Source organism: Pteropus vampyrus, unplaced genomic scaffold, assembly GCF_000151845.1.
Source record: "Pteropus vampyrus isolate Shadow unplaced genomic scaffold, Pvam_2.0 Scaffold151, whole genome shotgun sequence".
Classification (NCBI taxonomy): domain Eukaryota; kingdom Metazoa; phylum Chordata; class Mammalia; order Chiroptera; family Pteropodidae; genus Pteropus; species Pteropus vampyrus.
Window position 1 is genome coordinate 3,331,819 of NW_011888932.1, and position 12,380 is coordinate 3,344,198.

General features: G+C 35.3%; 1 protein-coding gene across 10 annotated transcripts in view; it reads right to left on the bottom strand.

Moving 5' to 3' along the window:
- JAK1 (Janus kinase 1) overlaps positions 1 to 12,380 on the bottom strand; it is a 124,453-nt gene that overhangs the window by 101,997 nt on the left and 10,076 nt on the right. For 4 of the 10 annotated variants that reach the window (XM_023536195.1, XM_023536194.1, XM_011369573.2 and 1 more), the window contains exon 2: positions 4,090 to 4,146. The exons of 3 other annotated variants lie outside the window; for them this stretch is intronic. The gene's annotated coding sequence lies outside the window, so the exon portion shown is untranslated. Of the gene's footprint in view, positions 1 to 4,064; positions 4,147 to 12,380 lie in introns of all 10 variants that reach the window. 3 more of the 10 variants (XM_023536198.1, XM_011369570.2, XM_011369569.2) reach the window with 1 other exon arrangement.

Here is a 12,380-nt window from a genome sequence, read left to right on the forward strand (position 1 = left end):
CTGATAATGATCTCAGAAATAAAAGGTAAAATAAAGAAGATCATTTGTCTTGTATTTTAGGGACAAAAAAATTAAGTAAGTCGATAATTATTTCAAATTTTCCATAGTTAGAATGCGAAAAAAAAAGGCCTCCTTCCAAAGTCTTCTGCTTCTCCTACCAGAGAAACTAGGACTGAAAATTGCAAAGGCCTCAGAGCTGTGACACTACATTCAAACTCCTACAAAGGATTAAAGATGAAAAAAACAAAGCTCAGTGGCATGAGATGATTTAACTATGGTCTCAAAGTCAGTTACTATCAGATTCCCGACAAGACTCCAGATACCTGACTGTAAGTTTAGTGGCAGTGTCAAATCTAAAGACCAAATGAAGTATCTGACGTCAACGTTTTCACATCAGTGCCACCTGGGATTTGCAGGCAATTCTCCAGGCAAGGCAGGAAAGATGATGGAGGTGTGGTATGGACCGAGGAAGCTCTACCAACTAAAGTCCGGTCTGTCTGGAGCAACTATGTCAGCTTGGTGTCTTTTACTGGAAACAAGTTTCTGACAAATACAATAATGATCCAGGAGAGACAAAATCAAAAAAGAGAGAAACTACTCCTAGATGAACATAACTATATGCAAAGATAAACTACCAAATTAGAAAAAAAAATTAAGATGTTTTATGATGAACATGAATGATGAAATTTGATATATCAAAATGGAAGTGATTTTGATATGAGATAAAGAGGACAAGTGGATCTAAATGTTCATGGAGAAAGAAGACATGCTAACACTTCTGCAGGAATTTATTAGCACTTTATATTGAATTGAAAAAAGAAAAAAACTATGCTCTTTTCTTCCAGATGTTTACTAGAGAACCAGTATGAATCATTTTGACCTCAAGAACAGCACATAAAATTTTTGGCACAGGCAGCAGAGTGGTGCTCTCTAGAGATAAATATATTACTTGTAAAGATCCTAAACATAACTAAGCAGAAAATTAATCTTTTACTCTTCGGGTTTTTTTTATTGTAGATTCAAAGCTAGGTTAGCTTTCCTTTGCAAGCCTATTTTATCAGGATATTTTTTAGTGAAAGGAACAAGAAAACTAATTTTTACCTGGAAGGAACTATGAAAATGGGGACAAATCACATTCATTTTAATTAAATCAAGAATAGTGGGTTGGTAGCCCTGTGTTAGTATACACATTCGATTTTAACCCAAATGAAGTTTAATCTCAAATTTAATCCCAAAATGGAACTATTTAGCATGCTCTATCTGAACATGATTCTTAGACATTAGCCAGCTATCAGTCAATGCCATGCCTGCCTGAGGAGTAATAGTAGATAACATAACCAAATAGAAGACATTTTTCTTGCCAAAATTTTACCTCAGAGTATGGAGTGAAACGGGAAGAACCTCTCTTACTATGGGGCACACTTTCAATTTCTTATACCACTTTCTTGTTCAAAATAAATTAACTGTCTCAATTTTTAGAAAAGAAAATGACCAAATGATGAATATGTGAAAAGTGAAGCATTATATTTGCTTTTCTATTTTTTAAAATTAAGAAATACTGTATCTAATCCCTACCAAGATAAAAATCTGGCTATTTTATATTTGACTAATGGGAAATTACTCAAAAGCCAGTGAAGCTATTTTGTTGATTTTTCTAATTCCTCTGAAATAAAATGTTACATTTTATTATGTTGTGTTCCTGGTTTTAACTGTGGTTATAGGGCTTCAGGAATACCTGGACCTCTCCTAATTAGTAGCATTACAAACCCTTACTCTCTATATAGAACTTCATAATTTATATTACTTATCTTGTCAGATCCTCATTAACAACTCCACTGAATGGTCAGACATAATTCACAGAAGAAATCAAGTCAAAGAGAGGTTAAGCTACCTCTTCAGTAGCTTAATACCGGTCTGGCACCAAAAGCCTGAACACAGTCCAGAGCTCTAATGCCCTTTCTATAAAGTATTAGTATAAATTTTCAAGTGTGTTTAAGAAAACAAAACAATTTTGAAAGACACAGATTTCAAATCGGTGGGAAGAATAATTCTTCTGTGGTGGAACAATTGGACAATCAGTTAGAAAAAATATTCAGAAAGTTAGCATTCATCTTATACCATATACTAAAATAAATGCCCCATCATTTAAAAATAACAAATATGCAAACTATTAAATGTAAATATTTATACAATTACGCAAGTCAAAAGATCTCTCTAACATGACATCAAAAGAGGAAATATTATAAAGAAATGTTTGATAGATTTGAGTACGTTAAAATTTAAAACTTCAACATCAAAAGACCCTGAATATATCAGTGAGTGACCTGAAGAAAAATATTTGTACCATATATGACAAAAAGTTAATATCTTTAACATATCCAGCTTTAAAAAATCAAAAAGAAAAATACCAACATACCAATAATAAAATGGGCAAAGGCTTGACAAGGCAATTTACAAAGAAAATGAGTTCTCAAATATGAAAAAAAATTTAATAATAAAATATCTATAGAGGAAAATATAGAACTAGCATATTTTACTAACATATTGGCAAAGTTTTAAAAATTATGATATCCAAAAATCGATTAAATGTGATGAAGAAAGTACTCTAGAAATATAAACGACATGTCATTTTTGAAGAGTAATTTGTACATGTCCTTTGACCCAGCAGTTCCACTTCTAGGAATTCATTCTAGAGAAATAACAATTATATAGAAGACTTAGCTACGAAGATCCTCATCAAAGGGTTGTTTAAAATGACTAACAAAGCAATCTTAAATTCTCATCTAGGAACATAGAATCATGATGAAATCCAACAGAATTCATACATATATACACGCACACACATAAACGTATGTGTATATGATTACTGGAAGACAGAATAATAAATGAAAGAAAGGTTATACAACATCATGCAATGTATGATCACCATTTATGCTGGGGATGCACACATAAGATTAAGAAGATATTCATCAAAATATTAACAATGATTGTGGGATTCCAAGTGGTTTTTATTCTTTTCTCTGGATTCTAAATCTTCAATAAATAGGAATAACTTTTACAAAAAGCTGTGAACATAACTTCTTTAAAAAATAATTTCCAAGGAAGAGAAACAACAGTCAATAATATTTTATGTACAGAGCAAGACTGTCCTCCTAGACTCACTTGGTGCCTCAGGTGCACAATACACCCAGCCATTCCATCTTCAGATCCCAAGACAGGGACAACAGCGAATCAGGACGGGCAAAATGCCTAGTCTCACACTACACAACCCTGTGCCCTAGCAATTCGGCTTGGAAAATACTAAACAGCCCAGCACCACTGAGGAAATGTGAGAAGGGATTTCCTTCACTTGTACGGCTCCCTCCAATTTAACAAGATGTCAGCTCAAAAGAAGGTATGAGGGAGAGAGTGACAGCTGTCTGCAACACAAAAAAATAAATATATGCCAATGTAGGCAAATGGTACAAACCTCATGGAGAGCAATTTACAATGTTAATAAAATTTATAAATGCATTTATCTTTTAACCCAACAATCCCATTTCTGGAAACTTATCCAACCTTGTATATACAAGGTTATACAAAGAAGCACTATTTGCAGTAGCAAAAATGTGGAAACAAACCAAATGTCCATGAATATGGGGACTGGTTAAGTAAACCATGGTACATTCTTACAATGGAACACTCTGGAGCTCTAATACATACATACACATACACATACACACACACATACACACACACACACACGAACAAGGAAATACTCCATGTCCTAATATGAAAAGAGAGGATATACTGTAAAATGAAGAAAGCAAAGAGCAGAATGTACATAAAGTATGGTACCTTTTGTACAAAAACAGAAAAAGTTTGCTTGTATCTGGACAGAAGAAAATAAAGGAGGTTACTTAGCAAGTTGACAGGGACAAGGATGGGAGCAAGTCTTCTCAATTTGTACCTTGTTACATTAGCTTTCTGAACTATGTAAATATATTACCCATGCCAAACAAAATATCAATAACAGAAACAATACAAATAACATAATAATAATGCAAAGTTAAAAATGCTCTTACCAAGGGAGATTTGCCACCTACTTACAATGTGAGAAGCATCAGAGCTGAGAAATAGATTACATGGGGATCTTCTCCTACTTCCCTGGAAGGATAAAGAATGGAAACCATTTACGAACCATCTATCACAGGTTGTTTTCTGCATATGTTATCTCATTTAATATTCAAATTAACTCTCGTAGGTATAACCAGCCCCATTTCTGTAAATAAGTAAATGGCAAGGCATTTTTGGTAACTTGCCCAAAGTCACAGGGTTGTGACTGGAATTCATGCTCTTATCTGCTAAAACTCTCAAAGGGAAATATTTAAGTCTCAGTAAAAATGAAAATCCTGTAAGTCAGCCATTCACCCATAACCACACTTCCTTCCACAGTATTTCCTCTAATATTCTCGGTTTTCTAAGTTTTGAGAATAAGTCTTTGCTAAATAAAGCAAACGTTCTACATCTACAACTAAAAAAAAGGATGTTCTGTATTGGCCACTTAACTGAACACCAAAAAAGGTAATTATGGGTAATGTTATCAGATGATTTTTTTTCCTTTGTTGAGGATTAACTATAGAAATTCAGCCAAAGTCTGAATAATGAACTTCACAGGAACTGTAATTCATTTTTTGCAATATGATTTAAAAAAAAGTGATGCTATCAGGGAAAGAGGGAGAAAAGAAATAGCAACTAACATTTATTGGGCACTTATATATACCAGTCACTGTTGAAATGCTTTAAATATAAGAACTCAATTCTCATAACAACCCTATGAAGCAGGTACTATTAATATCTTCATTTTACAGACGAGTAAACTGAGATAGAGAAGTTAAATACCTTTCCCACAGAAAACTGTCCTAACTCCACTGCCCATACAATACTCCCCAATTAGCATTTCCAGTCTGCAGCAACTGAAGATGAACCAGAGGACAGCTCATCTCTAGTAAATCAGTGAATAATTTGTAATCTCATGTATTTAATTACTTATATTCTCTTATTCCAAGAGGAGGAGGCTACAGTCCACAAGAGATGAGTAAAAACAAGCCCCCAGATCTGGCTTTGGTAACCAGTGAAGGTGATATGAGAGGAAGGTTACCATACAGGACATTTCTTGAGGGAAAAGATGAATGTGGTTTTAGACCTGTTTGAGTTAGAGTTATCTAAAAAACCACCAGTTCACTAACAATTGAAATCAAAGTCTCAAAGAGATTTTTGTACATCCACGTTCACAGCAGTGTCATTCACAATAGCCAAAAGGTGAAAGCAACAGATGAATGAATAAACAAAATGTGGTATATAAGTTCCATGGAATGTTATGTTATTCGGCCTTAAAAAGGAAGGAAATTCTGATACACACTATAATATAGATGAACCCTGAGAACGTTATGCTAAGTGAAATCAGTCAATTGCAAAAGGACACTGTATGATTCCACTTATATGAGGTATCTAGAATAGTCAAATTCATAGAAAGTGGAATGTGGTTGTCAGGGGCTGGGAGGAAGAGAGAATGGGGGACAGAGGGGTGTTTGATGAGTAAAGAATTCAATTGTGCAAGATGAAAAAAGTTCTGGCGATAGGTTGCACCATAACGTGAATATGCTTAGCACTACTGAATTGTAACTTAAAAATGGTCAAGACGGTAAATTTTATGTTGTAAATTTTACCACAATCAAAAACTTTTTAACTGCCAGTTCAAGATGTTAAAAATGACATTTGTTGTCTTTATCTATCTGGAAACCTCTCATCCCATGTGGTTCTGTTAGGACTAAGGATCACGGTGTCCTCCTGCCTGATCCCTATCCATGACTCAGGCATGACCAAATACAGTCTACCTACAGGACCGAGGGATGACCCAAGCAAGAGTCCTCTGGGGAGATTTGATAAATGGAAGCTGGAAGAACATCATCTTGGGGCAGCCATTTGGAGAAAACCTCACTGTGGCAAGAAATGAGACCAATGGAAGAGCAGCAGAAACAAGTAGGACTCCTAATGAAGGGACCATGCCTCGACATCACTGGAGCACATGGAGTCTTCCCTTCTCCCCTTGAGAGGCTCTAGTTACATGGGGCAATAAATCTCAACACCTTTTTTCACCTAGGTCACCAAAAGAGAACTACTATAGGCATCAATTTCATTGAGCGACAAGTTCCTGAACAAGTTTCTCTCCACGGCTCCTTTTGAAATTTTATCTGTAGTGTCACATACCTTTACTAGAACAGTAGTACACATTTCCATAATTTAGTGAGTATAATTTCAAATTTAACAATCTTTCCAGTTAGTAAATACATCATTATGTTAAGCCAGAATACTATTACCTTTCTGAAAGAAAATTTTTTTTAATCATTATCAATCTAAATCTATATTAGATTATAGAGATAAAGTGCATAAAAGGTTTATATACAAATAAACAGATTTAGAAATATAAATGTTTCTAAATTATCTGAAGTTATACAACATAGAAGAGAGCATCTAAATATTATCCTCAAACTGAGGCTTTGAATGGAACATTCTAAAACATAAGTCAAAGATTAGGAGGATAATACACAGATAAGATCCTTTGTGCTTTATTTGAAGAATTTCACCTCTTCCCAGTTCTTCAACTCAGTTCTTCACTAACTGTAAGTTCCCTTGGTTTGATTTTCAGTTAACTATTGACGAGTCTTAATTTTATTAAATACAAATCTAACCAATAAATGTTTATGACTGCCTAGGTATAATGGCTCTATTGTATGAATCAGGAGGCACGGAGAAAGAAGCACATAAAGGGAGAGTAATTAATTAGAATGCTGAGCATGGTGCTAGCTCTGCAGACATCTGACTTATGACTTATGCTAAGCGAATATCTAAAAAGCTGTAATGCTAGGAATTAAAGTCAAACCAGTTTCATATCTAGAATCTGAAAGGCCCACACCATAAAGCTGCACAAAGTTGCCTAAAGCAAAATCTTAACTGTGAACTGCGCTCCTCAAGGAGTGTTGTTATGAGCTTGTTGTCACAAGTCTTTGCAAAGATAAACTAGCCTTGTTGATTTCACTGAAGCAGACCTGACCAATGAAATGATTTTGGAACACTGAAAATACTATCCCTGTGAAATCTTTATAACCGCTAATCAGCAAAAGACTTGTCTTCTGAAATTGCTTTGGTACTTATTCACCTGAAAGGTCAGCAGCCAGTATATTAATCAGAAGAGAAAAGAAAGCAGACCCTATGTCACCTGGCAGCATTTTCAAGGTTCACTGCTACACACCCGGTAAATATAAAATGATAAAGCGTGTCTCTTCCACAGAATTATCTTCCAGCTATTTAGGTGGCTTCCACCTCACACCTCCAAATCTTGGAATCTGAAAGCCCAGAATGTTTATGGTGTTCTGAGGAAAATCTAACTGCTAGAAACACTGCTCAGGCATCCCACAGTCCCCAGGGCCATATATTCTCCTAGGAACCTACAGAATTTACTGTCCTAGAAAACCAAGTGGGCAGATTTATCATGTTTCCGTTAGAATGTGTGCTTTTAAAATTATGGCACAGATAAACACCAAAAATCTTAAAATGTGAAAAACTTTCTGACAATATCATTTTTACAGTCCCCTAAGGAAAAACCAGTGAAGTCCACAAAAACAGAAGCACAAAAATATTTATAACAAGATTATTTAAAGTAGGAAAAACAAACAATATATATGTTTCATACTAGAGGGTTAGGTAAATAAACTTGCATTCATCCATACTATGGAAAACTATGTACCATAAAAACTTATTGCTGTATGGGGGTAAAATGGTGAGAAGCCACTTGGTGAAAAAGCCAGATTATAAAATAGCATTATGTTCTAAGATCTCCTTGAAAATTTTTTAAATTTATAGGTCTATGCAGGCATAAAACAAAGTCTGAAAGAATAAACACTAAATATTGACAAAAATGTTTATCTGAATGACAGGTCTTAAGATTTTTTATTTTATTTCTTAATTCTTATAAAATGAAAATACATTAATTGTTTAATTTCTTTAAAATGCTAAATAAAAGTTTAAAAGAATTCAAGAACTATAGCAAATTTCAAATCATTGCCTAGGCAGGGCCAATATCAGGCTTACATCCTGAGTTCTCTGAAAGTAAATGTAAGAATGACTAACAGTATTCTCTATGAAACTGTAACTTGTTGAACATAGATTGGACAAATAAATTATCTAAAATTAATTCAAAAATAACTCTTTAAAGAAGCAACTAAAATTGCAAGTGCCTAATGTCTATAGAAACTAAACACAGATCAGTGGAGATCCCATAAATATGTTATTTTTCTTATAAAAAACTGAAATCATTTTTTATAATTAAATTGAAAATCATTTTGAATTTGCAGCCTGTAGCTTTTTAATGACTTAAGAAAATGGTCAAAAGAAAAGGGAAAACTTTTCTCGCCTCAGAAGCCCAAGTCAGGGTTAGCAGACTGCATTGAGGCACCCTGTTTCAGCCATAAATACTTTGAATTATTTCCTCAGGCTTCATTCCCACAGTAAGAATGTGCTAAGGGCAAGAACAAGAAAAGGACAGGTAATTCTGACTCAGGTATGTGGTCAGGGCCTTGACTTTAAACAGAAGGGAGCAGGCCTGAAGACCAAGCCCTCTGGCATGCTCTGTGGAAGCAGGTGGCAGCAGAGGGGCTGTAAACAGCAGACTGCAACAAAAGGAAGCATTACGTGCCGTGCTATTCCCAAAATCCAGTCAAAAGCAGTGCGGCCACGGGGCACAGTGGGAGGCTACAGGGTTTAGGGCTAACTCAAAATAGCTTCACCTCTCTGAATCTCAGTTGCCTTAAGTCACAAATGAAAGTTATATGAGAGCATCTTTTTATCTATAATGAGCTCTCAAAACTGTTTTTGCTGTTCTTTATATAACTGGTACCTCCATTAATGTCTAATTAGGCTAGCTGTTGTTTGTAAAGTAGCTTTTCTCCTGGTAAAGGGAACAACATAAAAAAGCAATGCCAGTCAAATAAATAGGACTTCCATGAGGCAAAACCATAGTTACCTTCTTACAATTGGCATTTGTGTGTTCAATAATATTTTACTGACCAAAATTTACTTGATAGCAGGCATGGGGCTGAACTAGGGCTGAAAGGATAAGCAAGACAGACTCGGTTCCTAACCTCTGGCACTTCCAGTGTGGCAAGCACCAAAGTGAGCAGCTTGATCCCTCTTCTCCCATTAGATATTGAGCTTCATAATGTCCAAGGTAATGGCTGGACCCTGCACAATACTAATTTCTCTTAAATAATCTCTAAACCTCCCATTCATAAATACATCTGACATTTCTCAGAACTATTTAAACAAACAGGTATTTAGTTTGCTAAGTTCTACATGTGACTACCCTCTGTATCATTTGTCTACTCAATCATAAATCTGGCATGATGCTATATTAAAAATAAAGCAGTGGCCCACTGAGGTCTTGGGCAAGTCACGTAAGTGCTCTGATTCTTAGTTTTCTGTTGCAAAATTGAGGAAGGAAGTGTCCCTGGGCAACTCTGATTTCTTCCAACTCTGAAATTATCAGATTTTATGATCATTGTGCGCTACAAATCCTTAAACAGCAATTACTAGAAAATGTCTATTAACATGGAATCAAATATGTGGGGCTTCATGGCAAACCTGTCTCCATGATCTCTCGACACCAACCGAGAGATCAGTTCTGTCCTGAGAAAAGTAAACAAGACTCCAAGCCAAGAAGGAACTCGTTTGACTGCTTTCCTTGCCTCTCAATAATCAAAACAATATTCTCTAAGTGTCTACCTCTCAAATACCTTTAAATGTCTCGATTCAGCCTAGCATAAGCAGTATTTTCGTCTGATTGGTAACTGCCTGGCAACATTCCCCTTTCAATGTTGCCTGACCCTTACTTCATTACTTTTTTTATTGAAATATATCAAGCATACAGAAAAATATAAAGAACCATTGATTTTTGAAGAGTACTAAATATGTCTCTTCATAGGGTTCCTACTATGTGCCAAACACAATGGTGGTGATTTGGGATACAAAGGTCAGCCATAAATGAGGATAAACAGCTAAGTTCCAAAATGTGCATGATTTGGGCATGACACATAAGCCTTTAAAGTTTATCAATGCAGTTAACACACTCAAACAAACACACTGGTAGTCTCTAGTTTATAAATAATTTATATAAAATTAAAAATTCATTCCCAGTTCGTTGTTGAAATTTGGAGCGTATTTTCCCCAAACACACACTGCTATAAATGTGGTTAAGTTTCCAAACCAACACACAAAAGACTAATTTAACACATAAAGTACCTGAAACACCATATATCTGCCCTGTCAAAAAAAAAAAAAAAAAAAAACCAGAAAACAACACTGCAACCAAAGAGAAAAGTGAATGATATTGTCATATCAAAAGCTGGAGCCTGAGAGAAAGCAGAGAGTAGGTTATTAAGGGGTACACAGATGGAGTGGTGAGAAGGTGCCTGCAGGCTTTTAGGCAAGTAAACTCGGATTTGTAGACCAAGGGCCAGGTAGGCCTGGTTTCAATCAAATCCAGGTTCTCTCACTTAAAAGCTGGATGACTTTAAACATGTTATTCAACCATTCTCAGTCTCATTGTACTGATCTGAATGTCTGACACAGAGTAAGCATTCAATAAACAATAAAGGATTTTATTTTCTTCATTTGCTTGAGACTATATAGCTTTTCATCTTCCTTGATAGAAAAGTATCCTTAATACATTGCTGGGTTTATCAGTCATTACCAGAAAATGTTCAGTTCTCACATAAAACAAAAATAGATTTTTTAAATTGTCTACTCAAGAAAGTACAAGGAAGAGAACTGATGAGAACGTATTACACATGAGGAAAAGAGCCTGAATTAAAATAAAGAAGGGAATAAAGACGGAGGGAAAAGACAGATATATGATGTGTGGAGGATTCTCCTAAGAGAATATATGAGTGGGAATTCCAGGTAATTTCCAGATGACTCATAAGCTGTCTAAACAAGAAGGAGAAGACTGCAGGGATAATAAGTAATAAGAGTGGCAAATCCTTAAACAGTGTTGGTGTGTATCTATACACACACACACGTACATACGTGCCCATTTAATCCTTACAACTCTAAAAGGTAGATGCTACTATTATGGTGAGGAAACCGAGGCATAAAAAGATTGAATAACTTGCCCAGGATCAACTAAAGCAGGATAAAGTACAGATTCTGGTCCAGATTTTGAACCACTATCTTATACTGACCTTTTCATAGTAGTGGGAAGCAAGCCATTTGATAAGGAAATGTCCTGCACCAGAAATTCATAACTTGAGTAATATCTATCTATAAAGTTCTCACCTAGAAACATGTAAACATTACATAATCATTTACAGATTTTCAGGCAATGTTCAGTATTTGAGGTGAGAGTAGTTACCTAACATTTATTAAGTGTTGCTGAATCCCAAGCACTGTCTGAAGCTATTCATATGTTCTACCTCATTTAACCTTCTCAGACCACCTTTGTGATAGGTACTACTAAATCGATACTATAGTTGAGAAAAATTGAGGATCAATTATGAGCCCCAAGTCACAGAGCTGGTAAATGGCAAAGGACAGCCCCAGCCCTGGCTCTTCCTGGTTCCAAGTTCAGCATGCTTTTCATAACACATCTGGTATACTCGGCCCCAAACAGGTAAACATGGGACATGTTATATAATACCCAAGTAAAATTAAGTAATAGTAAATCAAGTTTGATTTAAAATGCCAAAAATATTTCACAAGAAAATACTAAACTCTCTTTAGGACAGCTAAATGGACCCAATTGCCCATTTCACCACCCATCCCCTCAGAACTGCTCCTCCACAAAACCCTTTCAGATCCTCTTTATTACTCAGCATCTAACAATGCCAAATACAATATAGGTGCATAGAAGCAATTCTCCAAGAGCCTAAAACTGCTACAGAAGCTTTAGTTTGGAAAAAAGGATAGGAACAAGTTCCATAGGTTTTCATTTTAAATGTCAATGTCAGCAAAAAGAAGAAAAAAAAAAGACAAGTGACAAGACAGTAGAAAGAAGTTGTTTTATTTTTTTAAGAGTAGAAAGGTTTTCCAATTATACCCTAATAAAGCTAGCGGGGATAAAAGAGTAAAAGGGGTTTTTGCCTTAATGCCAGAGAGTTCCATATTCGAATTCCAGCTCTGCTATTTATTAGCTTTGTTTGCTCATCTGGAAAATAATGCCAATAGGATGCAACTCTCTAGGTATTAAAAGATTAAGTATCAAATGCAAAGCAACTATGACAGCTGACACATAATGAAAACTTACCAATCTTGAGTCTCATCCTCCTGCTCCCTCTCTTTTTCATTCG